This window comes from Podarcis tiliguerta (genome assembly GCF_965153285.1).
Source record: "Podarcis tiliguerta genome assembly, chromosome: 12".
Taxonomy (NCBI): Eukaryota; Metazoa; Chordata; class Lepidosauria; order Squamata; family Lacertidae; genus Podarcis; species Podarcis tiliguerta.
The window spans coordinates 26,845,500-26,856,551 of NC_139545.1; positions in this window are offsets into that span (position 1 = coordinate 26,845,500).

The following is an 11,052-nucleotide window of genomic DNA, read 5'->3' on the forward strand; positions in this document are numbered from 1 at the left end:
ATCATAACAAAATGCCACTTGCGGGCTTTTCTAATTCAGCTTCTGTGAACATTAATGTCATATCCTTCAACACAACACAGCCCAAATACAGGACACCATTTTGGGGGTCCAAAATCCCATGTGAGTCATGAGACCCATGCAAGATCATGGACCCAGGAAAAGTGCTTTTTCAGGCACTTTCATTCAAAAATGCACATTTTTTGGTGCTGCACAAGATTGTGGAGCTCAAAATGGTAGCCATACTCTCATGGGGAAAAACAGTATGCCCTGGTTTTTCAGGGGCAGTTGGTGGATATGTAATATATTATTATTTTCCCACCTTCCTTCCATAGTAAAGGTAAAGGTAAAGGTACCCCTGCCCGTACAGGCCAGTCTTGACAGACTCTAGGGTTGTGCGCCCATCTCACTCAAGAGGCCGGGGGCCAGCGCTATCCGGAGACACTTCCGGGTCACGTGGCCAGCGAGCCAGAGCCGCACACGGAAACGCCGTTTACCTTCCCGCTAGTAAGCGGTCCCTATTTATCTACTTGCACCCGGGAGTGCTTTCGAACTGCTAGGTGGGCAGGCGCTGGGACCGAACAACGGGAGCGCACCCCGCCGCGGGGATTCGAGCCGCCGACCTTTCAATCGGCAAGCCCTAGGCGCTGAGGCTTTTACCCACAGCACCACCCGCGTCCTTCCATAGTACTCTGGTGTAAAAACATAAGAAGAGCCCTACTGGATAGAGAATGAGACTCTTGTTTGAGGGATTGTTGCTTCGAGTCCCATGTTGGACGAAAGATTCCTCCATTGCAGGGCGTTGGACTAGATGATCCTTGTAGTCTTTCCAACTCTACGATTCCATGATTTCATGATTCTAGCTCAAAGGCCCATCTAGTCCAGTGTCCTGTTATCATGGTAGTCAACCAGATGCCTATGGGAAGATCACAAGCAAGAACAAAGGACAAAAGCACTCTCCACACTTGCAATTTCCAGCAAGTGGGAATTCAAAGGCTTACTGCCTCCAGCAGTGAAAGTAGAATATAGCTATTGTGGTACATGGAGTCCCCTGCTGCTATTGTATCCAGGAACTAACCAATGGTCTACCACTTGCCTTCAGACGACACCCTGGGAGACCCTATCCTACAACTCTATATACTCTTTACATTTTTACAACTCCTCTCGTTTAGATCCTTTGATAGATGGTTATCAGATGTCACAATATTCAAGGTCCCGGGCAATAATTAAGGAGTGCCTACCTTAACAGGCTTTGTTTAATTAACTGATTTGATTAATGCTACCAAGAAAATGTTCTGCCAACAGCTCTGAAGTACTGGCAGGTCTGGGCTTCTCTGCATTCTTCTGGCTATAACTGTTGGGGTTGTTCCACCCAAATATGTCTGTCCCTGACAAGGTTTTAGCCGTGTACTTAAAATAGAAAATTGGTATAATTCTCCAATGAGTGCTATGGGCAAAAGGCTTCAGATGTAGATCCAGCACTTGGCCTGAGAGTCCAGAAAAGGAGGGGTGGGGGATCAAAGCTGTTGAGTAAAGCCATAGACTAGGGATCAAGCCCAGTAGCATTTGATGCCTGGCTTAGCTTTGTATCAACTGCTTCTACTCAAATGTTTTTGGACAGAAAATAATAGGGAAGCAGACAAGAAGACGGGGAAGGAGCAATCACAAGCAAGCATGGAAAAGGACAGGAGCATCCTCTGAATTGATAAATGATAGCCAACACAAGCTATTACCCCATCTCCGTTTGGCATTACGAGAAGCATGATTGTTGACGAGATCAACATCTGGTCTGATCCAGGAGGGGGATCGTCTTATGTTCTTAAAGGTAAAGGGAACCCTGACCATTAGGTCCAGTCATGGACGACTCTGGGGTTGTGGCGCTCATCTTGCTTTATTGGCCGAGGGAGCCAGCCTACAGCTTCTAGGTCATGTGGCCAGCATGACAAAGCTGTTTCTGGCAAACCAGAGCAGCACACGGAAGCGCCGTTTACCTTCCCGCTGGAGTGGTACCTATTTATCTACTTGCACTTTGACGTGCTTTCGAACTGCTAGGTTGGCAGGAGCAGGGACCAAGCAACAGGAGATTATGTTCTTACACATTAACAAAAGGGTTGCAAAAAACAAACATTTCTTGCAAAGAAGCTGCATAGTCAAGTGCAGCAAAGCAAGGCCATGAAGAAAAAGCACGGTCAAATAAGATACAGGAATGCCATATGCAAAATAAAAAGATACAACATGGATATATATATGTAAGTAATTGCAAAAGAGTCACATATAGCAGTTCAGTAGGGTTGCCATATTTCAAAAAGTGAAAATCAGGAAAATGTTTTGTTTTGTTTCGCTGAGCTTTTTTTTTTGCAAAATAAAAAAGTAAAAAAGAAAAATCAATACTTCCAATATGGGCTGCCATTCATCTGGATTTTCCTGGGCATTTTAACTGATTTCTGAAAATTCCGCCCAGACGCTATTTTCAGTGAATGAATCCTGAATATGTCTAGGAAATTCTGGATGTATGGGAGCCCTAAATTCAGCATCTCACCTTTAGTTTAGTTTTGTCTAGTATTATGCAGGTTGTTAAGTATATTCCACCACCACCCTAGTTTCTATTGCATTACTATCCAGGAGGGCAGGTCATCTTGGATGAGTTTTGCTATTTGAAATGGTTTCTTCAGGAACTAGTCAGTGTTTCATGGGAGATACCCTGTAATTTAAAAGTGCAAGATAAGGATTGGAATCAACAGATTTCCCACTAGCTCACTGAACTGTAAGAAGTGTAAGAGGTTTTCTGATAGAATCCATATTTGTATGCAAAGCCGTCAAGTTCATGACAATCAATATGAAAGGCATTAGCTGCTCTCACTGGTTCTGGAATCTTATAATCGACACCACTGCTTCTGAAACCTTGTGGTGTATATAAATTGATTTTATGCAAAGCAAGGGGGTCGGAACATCTCAGTGGTTATTAAGTTTCTGAACGGGGCTGGGGGGGAGGAGGAAGGCTGCGGAAGAGGTCAATTTCAGGACTGGAGGGATAATTATCCATCACCAGACTGCAAGTAATTATTTCCTGCTTGCACAAACTGACCCATACGGCTCACTAGGTGGAAAGCATGGAATTAGGAACTTTATTAGAAGTGCCATTGGCACCTTCCTTTGATCTGACCTGTATTTATGGCAAGCAGTGCAGGTCTACTGTTTATAGTTTCCTCTGTGTCAGCAGCTGTAATATACTAAGCCAATATAAAGCATCTCATACTTTGTTCTTACACACACACACACACACACACACACACACACGTGTGCTGGAACTCAGTTCTACCATCTCTCAGGTGGGCCTGAACCATGTGCACTTTGCTGTGGAGATTGTTGAACCCCTGCCTGCCTCTTAGACTATAATGCATAAAGCTACTCCTTAAATCCTGATAATTTTTAATCAATGAAACCAGAAGACACCACACCTCCCAAATACCATAGATAACCAACCTTGAAATTCCAAAACAGCGAAGGGCTTTCACTCTGGTCTTCTGCCAGGCCCTTCCTTCAGCCATCCAGGAAGAAGGCTTTAGGAAGACACTGTATGAGGAGAAGAAATACCCATGTGGCTCTGGGCAACTGGAAACAACAGAACATGCCTTTTTTCACTGCCAATACTATACAGATATGAGAGCTAGGTCCATCTTGCCTATACTACATAAATTCCCAGGTCACACAGAATAACTTTATACCTCTCTACTACTTCAAGATGAAAACCCAGATGTTACATACTTAGTTGCTAGATGTTGTGCTGCCATGATGGATACTCATCAAAGGATGGCTTACACCACAAACTAGGCCTAAACTGAAGGACCCGTGCTCCTAAACCAAAATGCAGGACCTGTGCTCTTTTATGCTCCCTCCCTTATAGTCACTTTTAACAGTTTGTCCTTGTTTTTATGTTACGTATGGTATAATCACCTTTTAATTACTAGTTTTTATTACTTACCTGTTTTAAGTCTTATGTCAGTGGTGTCCAAACTTTTTTCATAAAGGGCCAGTCAAAGTTGTTGACCTTTTTTTAAGGATTTTACCCCAGGGAATAGACTGGACTGCCACAGGGGCCAGATTAAACTGACTGGCGGGCCGGATTAGACCCCCGAAATGGACTTTGGACATGCCTGTCTTATGTGTTCAGTTTATCTGTATGTTTTATCTAATGCTGCTCTGTGACTGAAACTGATACTGATAATTTTGGATCCCAGGGCACAGCTTGTCAGTGAACCTTCTACACTGTTATCCATTGAGCTCCCAACTTTTTAGATCCATATAAAGGGACATTTCATGTATTGCCGAAGGTTATATTAAGAAATGCTGACCAAGATTAAAACACGTGTTCCCTTCTTCCAAACACCACATCACATTCCCAGGCTATGCACAACTTAAACCTAGTTGAATAATTGCCTGCATATTAGCTGAGGTGACACATGCATCAAGGATGTAGCACCGGCATTTTGCTTTTTGATGCAAGGAGGTTGCATTTTGATGTTTTCCTGCCTTTTCAGATTGGGCATCCCTTGTGACTTGTGTGCAATGGAGAGCAGGCTACTGGTATAGAGACAAAAGAGCTGGGAGCTGTATAGCTGTGCACAACCGCACATGGGAAAAGAATTTATTCTGCATTATTTTGGTTTTGTTTGGGCTAACTAGAGCCTCGTGGTGGTTCACGCCACATAAATGGTGTGCAAATCTTTTATGAACGTAGCCTTGGAAGTGAAATATTCACACAGTGCTTCTTCCCTCTAATCTCAGTTAAATTCTTCAGGGCATTCCTTTCTGATTCCTTCGAGCTGTACTTACATTAGGTCCCTTGTAAATGAGAAACGCTTTCATTCATTTTCCTCTGGCACCGACATCTAGACGTTTAAGTGGAAACAATCATTACACAATTACCGAACTGCACATCCCACAGGTATAAAAAGTTTTCTCATAATTAGAACGGGGGAAGGTAGAAATGTTTTAGCATGGCTTTAGTCCTTTCTGAGTGTTCAGAAAACTTGGTAAAGCAACATACAAAAGAAGCACAGGAATGAGTTCGCTTTCTCCTCTCTGTTCCCACATCACCCTCTGCAACAGAGGGCAACTGTCCTGAATGGCTACCAACTTGGATAGCTTTCAAGGGGAGCTGAACAAATTCATGAAGGATAAGGTTATTGATGTTACTAAGCATTATGGCTGTGGACCTCCATCAGAGGTTATAAGTGTCAGAGCACCAGCTGCTGCAAATCCCAGTTGGGGAGAGTGCAGTTGTGTTCATGACTTGCTTTTATTATGATTAACATTTATTGATCTACATAACATGTAATTGCTAAACAGGCTTCTAAGCCGTTTTTCAGTATAAAACCAATGGCGCTTATTTAAAATGCGCACCAATGGATTGTCATCAAAGCATTAGAACAAATATTCACAATTAAAATGTTCAATAAAACAAGCCCATTAACACTGTGGTAACGTAACCATCCACCTGCCCTCTACCACTCGGCCACACTACCCCGTCCCAGCTCTCCGGCCAGACAGGATCCCTGAGCAGCCCAGGCAAGCGGGGGGTTACGTCTCTATAAGACAGGACAAAATATACTGGTAGCTGCCACCACCCCTTTAACCCGGGGAACTCCAAGCCACAGCCTCAAGGGGAAAGGCTGAGCCTCAATTTAGTACTGGTTCCCCCAAACCCTGCAGCGTATAACTACAGGCAAAAATACATACAGTAGGCGTAACCAAACGTAAGGCAAGGATTAGCTAATTCCCAGAAAGGCACACAACTAAACAGTTTCTTTTCTTAAAAGATTTATTTTAAAAAAGAAGAACATAAGAACACATGCAGACTTGCAGGCACATCACTTGAGGGTTACAGAAACAAAATAAGAACATTGTAAAATATAACTAACTCTCTACTTACAGCACACACTTGTAGGTTAGGATAGAAAAAGTCTTTAAGTCCGTGGATGAAAAGAACAGCAATTCTCCATCACAATGGGATGTGATTGTCGGCTAATTAGGTGTAGCTTCTAGCCGGGCTCAGTGCGGATTTGCAAAGCGCACCTGACCATTCATTTCTCAGGTCTCTTATCCCTAATACACACGTGGGAATGGAACCCCAAGACCAATCATAACTTTTGATTATTTTCAAATTCACCAATGACTAACTTGCTGATTAATCAATCTAACACTTGGCAGCTGGAGCAATTAAGAACCCAGAGCCAGATCAAGGGGTATCCTCCCTTCCTTGATGGTATGCAGTTGTAAGCACTTAGCGAGATAGCATCAGTGAGAAAATGTGAATTGTATAGAACCCAGGTGCTAAGTCCTTCAGTAAATCAGTTCCTCTCCTACCATAAACTGCTCATTTTAGACGCCTGTTAGTCTCGGGTTAAAACAACAGAATTCCTTTCCCAGGGTCCTTGTGGCTTGTTGGTTTCCCACAAGGCTTCACTCCCTTACTTGACCAAGGAATGGCTTTCAGAAATATACTAACTTTACTACAAACACAGCACAACAATTAGAAGAGTTAAAACAGCAATCCAGTCAGGAGGTGTGTGTCTTCGCAAGTGTGTGACTGTGGGCTCCCCATAAGTCTCTGGTTGGCCACTGCCAGAACAGCATGGCTGACTAGATGTCAGGATGCTCCCAGCGGCTCCCGGCTGTTGCCCAGGAAAGTATAAAGACAATGAAAAGTTTCTTACCATCCTTTTTTATTTCAGTATTTATGGGGAGAGACTTTAGAATCCAGCCTCTTGGATAAAGGTGTTGTCTCAAGTGAATTTCCACACCCCATCTCTCCCACTTCCTCATTTGTCATTCTCATTCTCTCTTCTATGAGTGCTGCTATGTGCCCTCTGTCTTTGAGCTCTTTGCTCTCCTACTTTTAAGGCTCACCGAGTTCTGGGAGATGGAGGGTCTGGAATGCTTTCTAATGACAACGTGTCAGCTGGATGTTGTTCCAGTTGTCCCATGATTTCCCAGCTTTCCCCCTCATCTGCGCCTGAGCTGCTACCTCCTTGATGGGGAGGCGGTCTCCACCATTCCTCCTTTGCCTAGTCCCTGATACTAGATGGGCCTTGGTCTGATCCAGTGGGATTCTGGAGAGCACGCCTGCATAGATACACCTGCAGGAACATCAGACTGGATTTGCTGGTACACCTGCCCAGCCCTGACTTCACTGCTTCGCCTTTGTCCAGCACCATTCAGGTAAGCTGAAGGCTTACAGAAGGCTTTTCCTAGTCTTGTATGATGGACTCAACCGTGATGAACCCAGGGCAGTCTGACATTCTGATTTGGGCCGAAGAGTGGATCTGTCACAAACATTGCACACACTATTTACACATGATTGATGCAGTCACACAAAGACAACATCCACAGACAGTCTGTGGATTGTAACACAACATTGTAACACTGGGGTAGGGCACCAACTCCTTTCACTGTGCAACATTTCCACCAAAAAGCATGCCTAGAGTGCTTATGGATTACAGCGGAACCTCTAATTACAACCATACTACATTCTGGAGGTCTGGTCATAACTAAAAACATACATAAGTAGAGGCGCACTTTTCCATAGAAAGTAACGGAAAAGTGAATCGATCCATTCTAGACGATGAAAAACACCCACTAAAACAGCAATTTAACACGTATTTTACTGTCTAACGAGACCACAGATCCATAAAGAGATCCCCTCAGCTTTCCCCTTCCACCGCCCCAAATCTGAATGAATACCTCCTCTACCTTTTTCCTTGATGGAAGGCGGGGGAGCAACATTCTCAGCACCCCCTCCCCCCCCCTGCTCTGGGCAGCTTGAGGCTCGTTTGGCGCATGGGCTTCCTCAGCAGTCCTGCTACTGCTTTGGGGCGGGCAGGAGGGAGAAGGGCGCTGTGTAGCTTTGCATGCCGCTACCACTGCCTCCTCTCCCAGGCAGGAAGTGAGAGAGCGCGGCTGGCCGTAGGAAGAGCCGCAGCCACCACCCAGCATGCCCTCACAGCTGTTCCGGGTCAGTCGCAGACTCCCGCTGCTGGGCGCCCCTGATGGGTGGGCGCCGTGGTGCAGGGCGCCACTAACCCTAATGGGTAAGACGGCCCTGCTAAGAGCAGCAGTAAGACTGGTACGCAGTGTACTCTATTACTTTTCAGGGTTGATGGCCTTTAATATTATTTCATTACAGTGTACTTTGCTCTGCTCTTCACTCAAGTCTCATTGAAAACTCTGTGAGTTTAGATTTGCAAAACGCACAATAGAGAAGGCCCTTTGGCACTTGGAGCAGCTTTGCTTCTGCATCTATCATATCGACTTGAGACTGAAGCTTTGTTCCCTTTAATGCTGCCTGCTAACCGAACTGAGCAGTTTAACTAGTGATCTAAGTGTGTTTTTGTGGTAGTAGAAGCAGGATCCCTGCCCCTTTCGCTTGTTCAAGAAAGAAAGAAAGAAAGAAAGAAAGAAAGAAAGAAAGAAAGAAAGAAAGAAAGAAAGAAAATTAGCCTTTCTGCATGGTCACCTCTCCTGATCCAGGAAGTCTGCTCTTCCTCTCCCCCCTTCTTCCCATTTGTTGTCACAGTACAAAACCTGGAATGAGTAATCATTTAATTCCACAGTGCCGGGCTGTTTTTATCTGATGTGTTGGTTATGGCTCACGTTCCAGACAATGGGTGACAGCTGATGTTAGAATCAAATACTAAGTTGAGCTGGAATAAAATAATGCAAAATGTTTCTGAATCTTATAGGAAAATGAGTACAACTTTAATCCAAAGTAGACGTATTAAAATGTGGTCAAAATAGCCTGCAATTTTATCTGTGTTTGACTACTGGTCTGTGATCAGTTTTGTTATCTATTGCCTCAGGCTTTGATCTGACTAGGTAAGTCAATCTGTTATTGTATTATCTTTATAATTTTATATATTTTGACCGCATTTTATACTTTACACTGGATGAAAGTTGTCCGGTAAAGACTCTCCTCCCTGGAAGAGAGGGGAGTGGTTGTGGGCGGGAACCCGAGCACCGCCCCTAGCAGGGGGCGTCAGCCCCCTGCCTCCCCAACTCACCTGGCTGGCGCCCACGCCCATCGGCAGGCACCCAACCAGGTGCTGCCGAGGGCTGGCGTGTATAGCCGGCCTATATGCTGCAGCACCAGCCCCTCCTCGGCCTCACTCTCCGTCGTCCCGTCGCGAGTCACCCACCCTCCACTCCCTTTTAGCTCAGGGTCTAAGTTTTTTCCTTGGCCTTGCTATGGACCTTAGGTTGGTCACCCTGGTTGCCCGGGGGGCCTGGTAGGAATTTTTCCATTTGGCATTAGGCTTTTTGGTTTTTTCGCCTATCTCATAGCAATCATCACAACTTTCGTGGTATTGGTGGGTAGGTTAGGCATTGGAATAATGTGTTGTGGTGTGTCGAAGGGCTAGGTGTGGCCATCGCCTATGCCTTCAATTTTTGGGTATTCCGTTAAAGGAATCTGGCGGTCGTGTATTCTGTCCGATGCCTGCTTGGTGGGAGGCCATGGCACGACCCTCGGTGACATCAGGGGAGAGCCTATAGTTGGATTAGCATCAACAGGCTCCACCTACTGGTGAATAAACCCCCCTTGTTTTGGACATCCAATGCTTAAGCCAATACCTTTTCACTGCTGTAATCAATAAAGTTGTGGCCTTTTCTTGCCCATTAACCTTATATCACGTGTCCTTGAGTATTCATTCCACATTGCGGGGGTTGGGTCCTCGAACCATAATCTGCTCCTGCAACCACCGCTGATTCCCAGAATGCCTTGCCACCGCTTCTGGCTGCCTTCCTCCTTCCTGAGCTCCTCCTCCTGCCTGACCAACTCCATTCTGATTTCCTGATTTGCAGTTCCAAGACACCAAATGTTCAAATGGGCCTCTGCTAAAAATTCCCTTTTTCGGCACTGCAAGATCCTCTTTTCATTTTCACGATTAAACGCAGCTTGGTATTTGTTCCGTGATCTTAATCAAAAGGCTGGGATCAGGATTCTAGAGATTAACAATTTAAGGACAAAGTGGTAGACCTTAAAATGGGGGGTGGGGGTGGTTAAGCTTACAAAACAAAGTGATATATAGTTTGGTCACCAACTGATTTTGATTTGACAGGAGATGGAAGATTGATGAAACAGGGTGATAAATTATTATACACTAAAAGGCGACGAGAGAATTATGGTAAACAGTCATTCCAGATTGTCAGTACACTCACACTCACACTCACACTCTCACACACTCTTTCTGTCACTATATAACTTTTGTTATGACAGCTACACATTTTTGGAAGAAGGGCAAAGACATAAATAATCATAGCAGACCTGAGTCGGAACCATGTAAAGAAAAGAGAGGAACTTGTCTAAGCCAATGACTCTAAGAATACAGCGTGCCACTGAAGTTCTACTGAAAACTAGAGGGCCTTCTTTCACATAATTCTCATAACTCAAGTGTTATGCATGTTGGATGAAAGCAATGGATATGCCAGCGCTATTTTCCTAGAAAAAGAGGTGCCAGAACTCACCATGAACACCTCCCTCTTTCTCTTAGAATGGCAATGCCACCCACCTGAGATGTTCTGGAACCCACCTCAGAAGTACCAGAACTGCGTTCCGGAAAGTTCCCCCTTAAAAAAGTCCTGGATATAATCATGCCTCTCTCATTGCTGAATTGTGGCATTGGGTTTATGACCAGGAAGAAAGAGTTCACTCCTCAAGCTCTTTACTTCTGGGGCATTTCTGTGGAATAGAAATTGAGGGACTCCAATCCACCTTTCTCAAGTTATTTGCCGCCACACTCTGTGGATTCAGTAGTGGCTGGTGGAGGAGGACAAACTGTTGTCATTTATCGCCCAGCCCACAGAACGAATTGTGCATTTTTCTTCCACAGAATAGGCTTGTGTGCTCTTCAGAGGAAGGAAGCATAATAACGACATCTCTGGCAGCAAGAGATTTTGCAGACTTCCCTCCTGGAGTGCACCATCATGACGGTATGGATCTGAGCCAATGCATTTGTTATGAATACATGCTCCTCAGTGGTGCCAGGAACATGTCCTCAT